This window comes from Microtus pennsylvanicus, chromosome 14 (assembly GCF_037038515.1).
Source record: "Microtus pennsylvanicus isolate mMicPen1 chromosome 14, mMicPen1.hap1, whole genome shotgun sequence".
Lineage (NCBI taxonomy): Eukaryota > Metazoa > Chordata > Mammalia > Rodentia > Cricetidae > Microtus > Microtus pennsylvanicus.
In genome coordinates this window covers 18396183-18410404 of record NC_134592.1, presented here as the reverse complement: position 1 = coordinate 18410404, position 14222 = coordinate 18396183, and the positions used below count along the sequence as shown (strand labels likewise).

The 14222-nt window shown below is 47.1% G+C and overlaps 1 protein-coding gene and 1 long non-coding RNA gene across 6 annotated transcripts in view; one reads left to right on the top strand and one right to left on the bottom strand.

Annotated features, from left to right (window-relative positions):
* Positions 1 to 8829, bottom strand: part of Foxn3 (forkhead box N3) — a 370612-nt gene extending 361783 nt beyond the window's left edge. For 2 of the 5 annotated variants that reach the window (XM_075948297.1, XM_075948307.1), the window contains exon 1: positions 8692 to 8827. The gene's annotated coding sequence lies outside the window, so the exon portion shown is untranslated. Of the gene's footprint in view, positions 1 to 1250; positions 1369 to 8691 lie in introns of all 5 variants that reach the window. The other 3 variants (XM_075948298.1, XM_075948308.1, XM_075948300.1) reach the window with 3 other exon arrangements.
* A 32-nt stretch (positions 8830 to 8861) lies between these two features.
* LOC142835116 (uncharacterized) lies at positions 8862 to 12489 on the top strand. Its single transcript, XR_012907749.1, has 3 exons — positions 8862 to 9178; positions 10135 to 10359; positions 12339 to 12489. It is a non-coding gene; the product is annotated as an uncharacterized LOC142835116 (long non-coding RNA).
* The last annotated feature ends 1733 nt before the right edge of the window (positions 12490 to 14222 follow it).

Here is a 14222-nt window from a genome sequence, read left to right as displayed (position 1 = left end):
TGAACCTGCATTCCTCACATCACATAGAAAAGTTCTGGGTGAACTCAAGGCTGAGAGCCATGGTCACTCAGTTTCAGGACCCTGAGTTGACACTGCCTCCAAGAGAAGAAAAAAAAAAAAAAACAAGCAAGTTCCACATCAATTCTCAAACATGCCATCACAGGCAAAAACGTGGGAGGTTAAGCATGGGGGCACTGTTGGAACTATCAGATCCAACTGAGCTGTAAAGTGGGTGCAATCAAAGGTTCCTCTTGACCCTTGGGTGTGTGCTGAGAGGATGGTTGCCCAGACAAGAGAAAGGAGCTGTTTTTCTCTGCACGCTGGAGGTTTTAAGTGAATGAAAAAGACAGTCTACAACATAGGAAATGGAAAAGGTTGTGGCTAGGGCATGGCAGCATAGCGACGGTGGACCCAGAGAGGGCGAATAAACAAGACCCCAGGCCCTTCCCTAAGCTGTAATGGGTAAGGACTGATGGCAGAAGGAATTCAAAGTCTGGCAGAGGACAGGTTTGATAAGGTGAGTGTCTTAGTGAGGGTTATTATTGCTGTGAAGAGACACTATGACCACGGCAACTCTTACAAATGAAAACATTTAATCGAGGGGGCTCGCTTACAGTTTCAGAGGTTCAGTCCACAGAGCATGGTGGCATGCAGGCAGATGTGGTGCTGGAGCCGAGAGTCCTACATCTTGACTCAGAGGCAACAGGAAGTCGACTGATTTATTGGGAGGTACCCTGAGCATAGGAACCTTAAAGCCCTCCTCCACAGTGACACAGTTCCTCCAACAAGGCCACACCCACTCCAAAAAGTCACACCTCCTAATAGTGCCCCTCCCTATGAGCGTATGGGGGTCAAATACACTCAAACCACCACTGCGGGCATTATGGAGCCCAGGCAGGTTCTCAGTAGACAACAGAGACAGTAGTAACATTTAACAAAACAACAAACATAGCTCAATAATTTGAGTGGTGACTACACGCCAAGCTCCATGCAAGTCCTTTCCAAGGACTCTAGGATTTGGCATCCCCAATAATCCTTTTAGGATTCCCATGTTACTTAAGGAACCAGCAGCCAAGACTGGAGTCTAAGGTTAAATGACTCCCCCCAACGCACATAGTTGAGATAGAGAGAGTAAGTCAGAAAAGAAAGTCTAACTTCAAAACGCAGACCTGTAGAGTAGTTTAGGGGTAGAAGGCTTCAAGAGCAAAGGAAGGGGAGAAGTTAGCCGGACAGAGCCTCTCTGAGGTTACCTGGGGTATTCATGGAGTGAAAACCAGAACTCAAGATGAGGGGAATCCAAAGACAGCACCAGAGCTCTGGGGGATAAATCAGAGGCTTGCGGTAGAGACGAAGTCCCAGTGTCCTAACCTGGAAAACGAGGAGCATGGCTGTGACAGACAGAAAAATAGAAAGGAATGGGATGGAACAGAAGAGAAAACTGCCACGCCTCCTTCCTGGAGATTTGTGCAGAAATGTTCACACTCTGAACCGTATGCCCCATCCCTTAGTCCACCTCTTCACACTACAGTCCTGCTCTCTAGGGACAGTCACTTAGTCACAAGTTCACAGGGTAGCTAAAGAGACACCTATCAGGGGTAGGGGTGGTTCAGTCACTACAGTGCTTGCTGTGCAAAACATGGCAACCTAAGTTTGATCTGCCCACATGAAAAGCTGGGTATGGGGAGGCAGAGACAGGGGGATCCCTGGGGCTTGCTGGCCAGCCAGTCTAGTCAAAAACAAGAGTTCTAGATTTGGTGAGAAACCATGTCTTAAAAAAAAAAAGGTGGAAACTAACTGAGGTAGACACCTGATAGCAGAATCTGGTCTCTATGAGCATGAGCACATTTGTGCGTGTGTGCATGTGCACGCACACACACCACAGTTCTAAGAGCAGGGAAGGAGCTGGTGAATACAGAATGAGAGTGAAAACTGCTAAGACCCTGACCTTGTCCCCTCTGTGCCTGACATCTGTGCAGGCGCCCAGACCCAAGTACCTTCTGTAGGTAATGCTTGCTCTGCCAGCTTAGGTGAGGACCATGGGTGCTAGGATCTGAGGACCCTGAGAGTGGTCCTGAACCAGGGGCCGAGAGTTCCAGTCCCCACACAGTTTCCACGTGCACAGTGCTCTAGAGGAGGACAGCTCACTCTCTCTGTAGCCCTTTTCATTTGAAAGCTATACAACTATTAAGTGTGCTGAATCAGAACATGTCAATCTTTCTGGGTTTCCAGAATCAACCTAGTATGGCATGCTAAAATTCCCTTCCCAAGCAGAACTTGCCCACTTGAGATCTACGCATCTGTACTGGGCACACACTAGACCACATCTGGAAAAGCCCTCCAGGGACAACCGCAGAAGCACCCTGGAAACTGGTAGGCATCATTCCACAAAAAATCAAGCCCCTGGGGCTAAGTATGCAGTTCATTTGATAGAGTGCTTGCCTAGCCTGCACAGAACCCTGTATTCGATGCCCTTGCCACACAAAGCAAGCATGAGGGTGCCCGCCTGTAACTACGCAGCTGGGTCAAGAGTTCAAGCCCATTCTTGACTACATAGCAAGTTCCAGGACATCCCAGGATACATGAGACCCTGTTGCAAAATCAAAACAACAAAACAAACTATTGAAAGCCAACAACGAGTACCAGGAATATTGAGATGCAGCGCTTAGCTCCAAAGCAGACTGGCTCTGTCACGGTGAATGGCCTTGGAAGGTTTTGCTGGTTTTCCAGGCCTCTACAGACTTCTTCCTTGAAGCACAGGTGGGAGGAGGCAGGAGGCCTTAAACAGCCTACCCATGAAAAGCTTTATTCAGCGCAATTCAATAACTGAAAGTTACCCACAATCATTTCCATCCACTACGGCGGCCGACAATTTTGTGCTCTCTCCTAGTTTCGTCTTTTAGAGGAAATGCTTTCTTTAAAAAATGGTTGGAAGCGCTGTGGCTTCCTCAAACACTGATTATTTTAATCATGATCTCCAGCCCCATGCAGACAGTAGGAACACGGCCAGCACAATGTAAGTAATGGGAGAAAGTGGAGTAGGAGCTAGGTGGCCTTTCTTCTTCTGGACTCCCCAACGGGGCAGCCTCCCAGGATCACTGCCAAGAGACTGGCTATGCCCCGCAGAAGCATAATCCTACTACCGCCAGCTTGCCCAGGTCTCTGCTGATTTCTCCGGACCCCTGGCTCAGCTCACAGACTTGTGAAAATCAAGGGTGGGCTAGCAGGATGGTTCAGTGGGCACAGTGCTTGCATAAGATCCTACTTGGTGCTAAATACAAAACAGGAATCAATTCCTAGAACCCTCTCTCCACTCTCAAAAGTTGTCTTCTGACCCACGCAATCACAGCTGCAATTACACACATCACACATAATAATAATGAATGATAATAATAATAACGAAAAAAATTTAGAAACCCAAGATAGAAGGGGATTTCCCTGTCTGGCATACCTTAACTCCTCAGCACCCGTTGCATCTGGAACACAAGGGGAACTGGGCACACCCTTCATGCTGCTGTTCTAGAACATTCTCATAGTAGAGGTGATAATTGAGTCTATTTGATGATAGTCAAATATCATCTGTGTGCTATCATTTTTCTCCACACTCCTGTGTCTGCCAAGCCAATGTCCACAGCTTGGCAAGGCTTCCCTTCACAGGTGACATGATATGAGCGATCTCTACCCCTGATAGAAAAACACTGGCAGAGACGGACACCAAGCCTCCTAGCACCTTGGACATGTCACATGGCATTCCTATAACTTATAAGGGAGCACACCCTTATAAATTATGTGTACACCCTTAAGAACAGCCTTTTGCCTTTCTCATTATCGTATGGCCTACGACTCTTCATACATACAGTGACGGGTCAGACCTTTCTCTGCATCCCTGGTAGTTTCTCAGGGTTGTAAGACATAACTAATCACTACCTTCTTCCCTCCTCGCCCGGCAAACAAGGGTCCTCTAAAATTGTCAAGGCAAAAGTTCTCTTTGGCTGAGCAGATGCAGGATCCCAAAGGCAATTCTCAGGCCTCCTTAGGGGAATATTTGGGACATTTTAATAAAAGCAGTAGGTTTGCAACTATGTGGGCAGACTTCTGGGTTCTAGGGCTAGCTCCAGGTGCTGCCTAGAGGGCAGTCACCACCCCTGGGCTCCTGGTGCCTCGAGAGTAGCCAGCTCGGCTTTGATTCCACTCAGGTATGAGGGCCTTGCATAAGGTTCTACTTGGCGCTAAATATAAAAGAGAAATGGTGTACAAAAGTGTGAGGCCCATTCCAATAAATGGTTCTCTTAGGGGAGGGCCGTCTGCATTCTTACAGCCGCTAAAGAGGCTGGCCCTTCCTCCCACCTTTCCAGAATTTGGAAATATCCACGAATAGAATCAATTAAAGACACGCATGAAACAAACACACGCATAGCCAATGTCGAAAAAAATAAACAAATAATTCTCTCCGATAGTTAATGCTTTCAAAGCTCTGGTGTGTTTTTCTCCCACGTGCCTTTCACAGAACCACCCCAAGCTTTGGCTCTTTGCTACCATGAGGTTGGCACATACCTGGCTTCTTCATGAACCATTTTCCCCTCACAAGCAAGAAGGGAAGTGTAGAGCGCTCTCTCTCTCTCTCTCTCTCTCTCTCTCTCTCTCCTTTACCTCTCTGCACTAATCCAAAATTAAGACTGGCATTTGGTTGGTATTCTGGAATGACTGTTAAAAATTTGGCACAGCCATCAAAAAAATGCCAGCTTCAGTGATTACGTGAGTGACTTCCTGACATCTGAAAATAAGTTGGGACATTATTGAACAGCGTGTTCATTTGTATTGGTGAAATAAGCCTTACATGAACCTGGAAGGATTAATTTTTTTTTCTAATTCTAAAGTCAAAAAAGAATTTCACAGACGTATCAACAATTGAAGCGAATTCATTGTGCGACCCCAAAGTCACCTTCTTTGAGGTGTTCCGAGCAAGCTTCAGGGCAGGCTGTGGAGAATGGGGGCAAATTCTAGAAACCAGCAAGTCTCATTCATTTCCTTCAGTTTGTAAAAACAAGCAACTGACAGGTTTCCTGCCAATGGCCGCTTGCCGTACTTGCAGATAAGAAAGTTCTCAACAGGAAATCCTTGGCTGAGAGAGAGCAGTCGTGCCATTAAACTAAACTCGCTATCCTGGAGAACTAACTATTTGATAGTGTGGGATCACGAAAATATACCCGAAATCAAGTGATAAGACACTACATGGCTCTAAGCTGCTTGCTACCCCATCGACGCAGGGTATTAAATAAGCATTAAAAGACATTTAGGAGCTCTTCTGTCTCACCCTGTCCTTGAGGCAATCAGTTGAGGGAACGCAAGGAAGATGCGATTTTCCTTTTTTTTTTTAGAAGGACCAAACTGTTTTAAGAAAGCCCAGTGCAGCGCTAAATACACCATGTACGGAGGGAAGTTACTTCTACACAGATATAAAGAACGTAAAATTTAGGGGTCTGGAGAGATGGCCCAGTAGTCAAAAGGTCTCTCCCAAAGGACCTGGGTTATATCCCCAGCGCCCACGTCAGGTGACTCACAACAGTCTGTAACACCAACCCCAAAGGATCCCTCTGGTCTTGCTGGGCATGGTCACTCATGTGCCCATACCCACATGCAGAAAACACATACACATAACTAATCATAATAAAAATAAATCTTTAAAAAAGAAGACCCTTACAATTTCAAGATTGCCATCCACAAGATGAGTCAAAGTCTAGCAAATGTGTTGATTTTTACACTGACAAGTTTTACTGGAGAGCTTCAAAGTCAAAATTTGGGAGACACACGCGTGGTTATTTTCCACCCAGCAAATAAACAAAATGGGGGTATGGGGGAGGGGGCTAAACCTCTCTCCTTGGTATTCCTCACCATGAGTCAGATTTAGCTGACTTAGGTGCTGGTGGCTTGAGGCGGTGGCGGGGGTGGGGGGGGGAGACACCTCTAAAATAGGCCTCAAAATGAAAGCACCATTCTCCATTCACAAGAGAGGAAATGTTTCTAAATCAACTGGGCAGTCATCTTGGCAGCCTGGAAACAGTCCCCGGGCCACTTAGGAGTGCTTCCTCTCCCTGCTCAGCTACCAAGCACACCCCGCCCTTTGCCCCCCCCCTCCCCCCCCCGCACCAGGCGGTCTGTGTTTCTGCTCAGGCAGCCCGAGAGAATCTGTTCAAAACACCACAGACCTTCAGGATCAAATGCCTCAGCTCAACCTGGAACCCGCTTGCAAGCAGGAAAAGACTTCATTATGCCTTCCCCAGATGACCCTTCCTCCATAGGCAGCGCTCTGGTCTCAAAGTCTCTAAAAAGACTTGTTCTAGCGGTAGATATACACATCTGATAGTAGACACACAATTCCACAATTAATGGCTCAAATGTATTCTTTTCAGCCTTCCCCTTGCACAACTCAGAGCCTGCAAAATGCTAAGTAAGCATGAACCCACATCCTGGCTTTCAGGCTTTCCCCTGAACTATTTTCAATAAAAATACAGTTATGAAATCCAGGAGAGCGCAGTTTGGTTGATGTTGTAAAATGACCTTGGTTTGACAGGCATGGTCTCAGGTTTCAACAGATGTTGGGGGGAAGCTCACAGAAGCCAGCATGTTCTCGGAGCATCTGTGATGATATGCAGGGGTTTTTGTTATTGTCCTTGTTGTTTTTTTTTTTAAGTGTGGTCATGGTAGTAAATGCATATGTGGTGGGGGTGGGGTGGGATGACACTTCTCAGTTTCTATGACAACCGTGTCTCCATCCCTGGGTTACTAGACACCATCTACTTCCTGTGTCTAAATGTTTAAACCAATCAGAAAAGTGTTTATACAGTTAACAACTTCTGGAGCCCAGCTTCTTTAATGAGCTACTTTAAGGCTCAAATGAAGACGTCCACGGGGGTCTCGCTGTCTTAGAGTGATCCCCTGTCATCATGGGCACTAATTCAGTCTCCTGTGGAAAGACAAACCACCCTTTTCCTTGGATGTGAATGTGCTCTGCTCCAAACAGATGCCACGGTTTCTGGCAGCAGTGTGCAAGCGGGTCATGATTGCTTGCTCTTCATTGTCTGTTTTCTCTTTCACTGTCTAAAGACAGATTTAGCTCAAGAAACATGCTAATTCGCAAGGCACTTAAATTATCAAAGTAATGATACAGTTAAGCATCCATCTGCTGGTGTTGCTATTTAAATGCTCAGATGAAAAAGAAATTAGGAAAAATTAATACCAAGTTGAACAACTTTGCCTTCTACAACTTAGGAACAGAAACCATTGAGACTGTATTGTGAAGTCCCCCATCTATCAGTGCCAGATAGAAGCTGACATCTGCGAGGAAATTTGTCACCCAAAATGGCCTACTTTATCTGGATAGAAACAACAACAACAAAAAAATTAAACATAAAGACACCCCGAGCGAGCCAGATGCACCCAGATCAAAAAGCAATCTCGCAGCAACCCATGCACAAGAAGGCAGATCAGAAATTACAGCGAGGTCTTAAAAGAGGGTTTCGGGTGACTGTTTTCCTAAGTCTCCATCTAACTGACCAATCAGTGTGAGAGTTAGAGCGGGCTCCAGACATTCGTGCTGTCTTCAGGGCTCTGCACCCTCAGAGCTGCTCAGCCAGGCTAGGGCAGAGCCTGCGATCAATGGAAAAACAGGGAACAAAAGGGAAATACTGATGTCTTCCTCAGCTCGGAAAGCCATTCCCTTTTTCCTCAATGAGCCAGTAGCACCCAGCCTACGACAGCGCCACGGGGGAGCTTCCACCAGCCGAGTCCAGTCCTTTCGGAGCTGGCAGTTTCGTCTTCGCAATCATGTGTCCCGACGCTAGCACAACCTGGTGACGGAAGGCTCCCGGAGCCCAACCAATTGAAACTAATAAATTAAATAAATTAATAACCCCCACGATTAAAAGCTCCCAAGAAAGACCGCGTTCCCCTTCCCCAAATGTCATTCCCAGACTATAAACAAAGCATGAAAAATAGTCTCCCAGGCTAGGAATCTGGGTTTTTCTCCTCAAAGCAACGTTTTTCTCCAAAACCAGAAACATTCCTGCTTCCTTCAACGGATACTCTGGTTTGACCATGTCACACCGGGATATACAGCTCCGGTATTTGAAAAAGAGGTTTCAACTGCCCACAGATCCGACACTCTGTTTATAATTGATAGCAAAACAGTTACGACGGCGATGTGGTAACTCTGCCCCAGCCAAACTCCACATTTAACACGTTAGTTCCTTGAAAATACAAGTCATGCCTGAGGACCCCTCCAAAGCCGCCACCCTCCGAAGTCATTAACAGAATTACATCAATTATTCGGTAATTTTTATAAATATCCATTGTCTGCAATTTTTAAAATAAAAATGTAAAACCAGTTATCTACAAATTCCGGGGAGGGGGAGGAAACTTTTCTTTCTTTTTCTTTCTTTCTTCTTTTTTTTAATGAACTTACTTCTGAGACAAAAACTAATGGAAATAAGCAACTCGCCATCCCTGGATCCTTCCCATTCTGGGCTGCATGCTATAAATCAATCCGAAAGTAGGTGCACAGATGGGGGCGGACACCTTCAGCTAAAAAGCCAAGGGTGCCCCCCAAATGCGGGCAGGCTGGGCAGGAGGCTCGGGGTGACAATGCTAACCCGGGCAGAGGCTCGCTAGGCAGCCAGCGAGCCGCATTTTCGTTACCTTCGATCGCCTGCCCCCCCGCTGCTTCTCGCGGCTGCATTGGGGGGCTGCGGCGGCGCTGGACTCGCGGGGGGCCCCGCCGCCGGGTCGCGCCGTCTCCCAGCCGAGCTGCACCGACCGCGGCCGGAACACCCGGCTCCAGCGCCCGGCGCCCGCCCGGGGTCGGCGGCTCGGCTCCCACCCGGGCCCGGAGTCCTGCTGGGTCCTAGCGCTCGCCGTCCGGGCCGCGGCCCGCTCTGCAGCCTGCACGTACTGTGGGGCGGCCGGGGAGGGGGAGCCCCGGGAAAGCACTAGTGGGAAAGCCGAGCCGCCGTGGGTGCGGAGAAAAACGAGTTCAGTGCCAAAGCCTGGGTGTGCAAAGAAAGACGCTGGCTTCAGCCGAACTCCCAGAAGGCAGATGCTAGAATCTGCAGCCCGGGTGTAAAGCACAAACGTGGCCGGGGAGGTTTGCTCCGTGCACCTGTGGTATAGAGTGCGCTCACAGAAGGTAAGAGACATCGCGGGATCCTCGGAGATTTCAGAATATTAAGGGGGAAAAGTGGACAGTCCGTGCGCTTGAAACCAGTTTTCCCCAATCTTTTCCCCGTTAACAGTTTTTTTTTTCCATTTTGCTTTCTCGAGCTTTATAATTTGTGTTTTAAATAACAAAGCCCCATATGGCTCAGCACGTAGTCATCTGCTTTTCAAAAGACCTCCAAAATTACATCAAAATATGCACTCATGTATCTCCTAAGAAATCAACAAGAGAGAATTAATGGTGGCATATGGTGTGCCTCGTAGAGAAAACTTAATTACAAATTAAAACAAATGCGAAAATTCACAAATCCCATAAACCAAAAGTAAATTATGATCCTAGATTGGTTCACAGATCAGCTCATGTGCCATCAGGGGGACTGTAAAAATTCTAGCTTTCTTTCTCAACAGGAGAAAGCTGTTCCTTTGCAGGAGTTCACGCAACCTCTGTTCCCAGCCCCACCCCCACCCCACGTCCTCCCTTTGGGGGCTCTCTAGCAGCCTTTGCTTCTGCATTGACTGTGGCCCTCCTGGAAGGTACCTTAAATCTTGCAGGTGCTTCTTGAAGACATCTCCATTAGCTCCCGATTCCTGGTGACAGTGCTTTAGTTGGGGAAACCTGTTTGAAAGGTTTGGCAACCGAACGTATTCCTTCAGTCTTCGCTACCACCCCGTTAGAAGGTCATGATTCTGTCCAGACTGCTAATAGCAAGGGTGCCGTCGTTTCCACCAAGAAGAAAATTAAAACCGTGCCTTCTGACTTCTAATTTCAGAGCAGAAAACATCCCTTTGAAAAGTGTTGTTGCCCTCACCCTTCTGCCGGTAGATAGCTAAATGGAATGAAAGATTTTAAAACATTATTAACTAAACATCACAGGCGCCTCTTCTCATGCCTACTGTTGTAATATGGTACCTTCATCCATCTTCAAGGTACTTCTGTGACCTTTATCGTATCTCCAATAAAAACCACATAATTCCCAGCTTTCGAAGAAGGCAATGGAGGGCCAGGTAAGGACCCATCCGAAGCCACCCAGCTGCTGAGCAGCGCAGCTGGAATGCCGGTGTCAAGCCTCCCACACTTTGAGCAAGTCCTATTCTTGCAAGCAGACATCTGCCCCCATCAACTACTTCTCTGCAGATGCTGTGGGAATGCAGGTAGGTTTATGGCCTCCTCCTTTCCCACCTACAGCAGAGCCCCAGCCTACAGCAGGGCCACATGAAGCTGCTTGAGAATATTTTAGTCTCTGCTGAGATGTTTTGTTGGCAGAACCTATACTGTTCAGATTTTCCTCCTGGGGCTTCCAGCTCGAGGCTGGGCAGTGCCACGGTCACCCACGTGCATTGTTTTGCTCTGTGTTGGGGACAGAACTAGCTCCACTTGACCCACGGGGCACATTTCCTCAGTGGAAACTGATCACTTTCTAGGGTCCCTCTGAAAGACTTTGTAAACCCCAAGGAGTCAAGTAGTATCTTAGAGAAGGTGAATCATCACTGTGATCCAGGATGCCCCGGTGCAGACCTAAGTGGCACCTGGAGTCTAACGGGCCTTCTGGGAGTCACGTCTCTGCTCTGCTGCACCTGCGGGGAAGCCAGCAAACAGATCTGTTGTGGCTTTCCACTTCCTCCTCTCTGTCACTCCTCACGATGCCTGCCAACCTGTTGCTAACCAGGTGAAGAGCTGAGTGACTTCAAGCCTGACAGAGAGCAACATCAAAAAGGGAGTCCATTTCTGAGGAAGGTGCTAGTCAGGGCAGGGACATGGGAAGGAGTGTGTGTGTGTGTGTGTGTGTGTGTGTGTGTGTGTGTACCTTCCTGGCAAACTGCTTGGAAGGATTTGTGTCAAGTTCACTTGACAGGTTTATTTGGCCTCTTTGTAGAAACACTCTTATGATTCTATAGTTATACCATCCCTGTGGCCTTAAAATGGTGTGAACACTTGGATCCAAGCCACGTCAGCACTGGCAGGAAACGGTGCGATGCTGCAAGGCAGCCCCTGGACTAAGCAAAGAGCAAGGCTGAAGCGAACCAGGAGCGGTATCAATAATAAGAAGCTGTCATCCATCCATCCATTCATTCATTCTCAACTTCGCTCATTCGTCCAACTGTGACTGGATCAAGCTTTGAGCCAGGCGTCACTCTAGGCTGTGGGATGAAAATGATCTGGTCCTAGGCTGTCTTTCTGTGGTTGTGACTGAACGCTGGCCAAAAGCAGCTTGCAGAAGAGCTTTTGGTTTCTCTTTACAGTTCCCAGGTCCTAATCCATCACTGAGAAGTCAGGCAGGAACTGGGAGGCAGGAACTGAAGCTGAGACCAGAGGAACACTACTTTCTGGCTTGCTCTGATATATATATAGTCATACCCACAATGGGCATTGTGGGTCCCCCCACATCAATCAGGGTTTTTTTTTCTAAAGACCCACAGATATGCCCTCAGACCATTCTTTTTTTTTCTTTTTTTTAAATATTTATTTATTTATTATGTATACAATATTCTGTGTGTATGCCTGAAGGCCAGAAGAGGGCGCCAGACCTCTTTACAGATGGTTGTGAGCCACCATGTGGTTGCTGGGAATTGAACTCAGGACCTCTGGAAGAGCAGGCAATGCTCTTAACCACTGAGCCATCTCTCCAGCCCGCCCTCAGACCATTCTAATGGAGGCAATTCTTCAGCTGAGGGTCCCTCCTCCCAGGTGACTCTGGTTTGTGTCAAGCTGATAAGAACTAACTAGCACAATGTCCTTAATGCCCTACGTTGAGTGCCAATTGTCCCTGTCTTGGGGACAGTTATCTTCTGATCCATTCTCAAATGCTTTCTTCTCTGAGTTGCTGAAGCTACTTTTGCCCATCTAGGTGTCCCAGAATCCCGGGTCAGCTGGCTGCTGGCTGGGTATGGCCAAGAAAGAAGACAAAAGGGAAAGTGGACAGTAGCAGGAAGGGACAGGCCAGAGAATGTCATCTCCTTCCTCTTGCCTAACAGCATCATTTGCTAGGCTGCACCTAACTGGATCCTTTGTCGGGTGACCTCAGGCCCTGGGCCCAGTAAACACTGACTCTTCTTATGAACTGTTCAGTTCTGGGGGTGTTGTTAGCTTTCTGCTGGGATTAATCCCTGAGTAGCTTCATCTTGATACACAGGAGAGCGGAGAGAAAGTCCTCTGGAATGTTCTGCTGGAGAGAGCACGCAAGCATGGCCAGGCTGTGGAGGGCCAGAAAGGTGAGACCGTCTAAGGGAGACACCGTCACATGAAGAATTGCTATACATCCTAAGCCTGGGTCCCTTGAGCATTGAAGGTGATTATGGTTTCTACACCCTTTATGTCCTGAAAGCCCTTGTCCAGTGTCCCTTCCCCAGGGTCTCTTGTCTCCAGATCCTACTGTTTCCCCCTCTCTCTTTGCCCTGACCACTTTCGGACACGTTGGATCTATGATCTTTATAATCCACTGTCTCTTCTACACACAGCAGTAGAAGTTTCACAGTGCCAAGAATCTTTGCTTTTTTTCCCCCACTGAGAATTGTCAAGAACATAAAAGTGTCTGAACTGGCTATGGTGGCTAACACCTTTAATCCCAGCACCTGGAAGGTTCACAGAATTGCTGAGGGTTTGAGGCCAACCTGGGTTACAGAGACCCTGTCTTGAAACAAAAACAAACAAAAAAGTGTCTGATATATTGTAAGTGCTCATTTTTTTTCAGTGCATGAATGAGGGACTGGGGGTATGCCTTAACAGGTAGTTTGCTTGCCTAGCATGCAGGAGACCCCAAATTAGATTCCCAGCATCACATAAAATGGGTATGGTAATACAAATCTGAGATCCTAACGATCAGAAATTCAAGGTCATCCTAGGCTACATAACCAGAGACACTGTGTCAAAAAATTTAAATGGAATGGATAATGTTAAGAAATAAAATATTTGCACTAGTTCACATTCTCCAGAGGAACAGAACCTATAGGTGTAGGGTGGGGTTTTCTATAGGGACTACCAATTAGCTCTGTTTCACCAATTGGCTCTCAAATAACCACATGGAGACTTTCAATCATTATAAATGCTCAGTCAATAGCTTAGGCTTATTACTAACTAGCTCTTAAATATTAAATTAACCTATATTTCTTATCTATACTCTACCATGTGGCAGTACCTTTTTCAGCATAGCATGTTCATCTCCTGCATCCTCTGCATCTGACCTTGCAATTCCATGTTACTCTGTCCTCCTTCTTCCCAGAATTCACTCATTTTGGCTTCCTGTCTAACCTTTTCCTGCCTATCTATTGGCCAGTCAGCTCTTTTATTAAACCAATCAGAAGGTGCCTTGGCAAAGATACATCTTCACAGTGTACAAAAAGATTATTATATAACATAGGATGGGAAGAGAGAGAGGGAGGGGAAAGAGGGAGGAAGAAATGTTGATTGATATTTATTCTAAGAATTTTGCTGTGCCAGACAGGTGTGGTGACACACACCTTTAACCCCATCACTGGGAGGCGGAGGCAGTTGGATCTCTGTGAGTTCAAGGACAGCCACAACTACAGAGCCAGGCTCTGTCTTAAAACAAAACAAAATCTGGTTTTGCAGCTCTGGAGGCTGATCTGTTATCCTAAGCCTTGAAGCAGCAAGCTGCGGAGTTAGCCAAGCTAACAGCATGACTCTAAACAGAAAGGAAGCTGAGCTTTGTAGGAGTTATCTTTGGACCCAGTGGAGGATGACTTAGATCTGACATGATTTAGAAGGTAGGGTGACTTACTGGAGATTACCATTATCCTAGTTTAGATGTGGATGTGAAGGAATTTATTACTGATGGCTTCAGAGGACCCTCTGGTGACCCATTAACAACAGGTACTCTTGTACCCACCCCAGACATCAGACAGTAGGAGCCAGTCAGAAGTGAGGAGTACCGAGAAAAACAGCCTCAATTACTGTGGTGGTAGTGGTGGCTGGCCTTGACAGTGTCTCTTGGCCACTTAAACTACTCAGGCAGAGACATTATAAATGGACCCGCCTTTTTGGGGGGGATGTCTCAGTC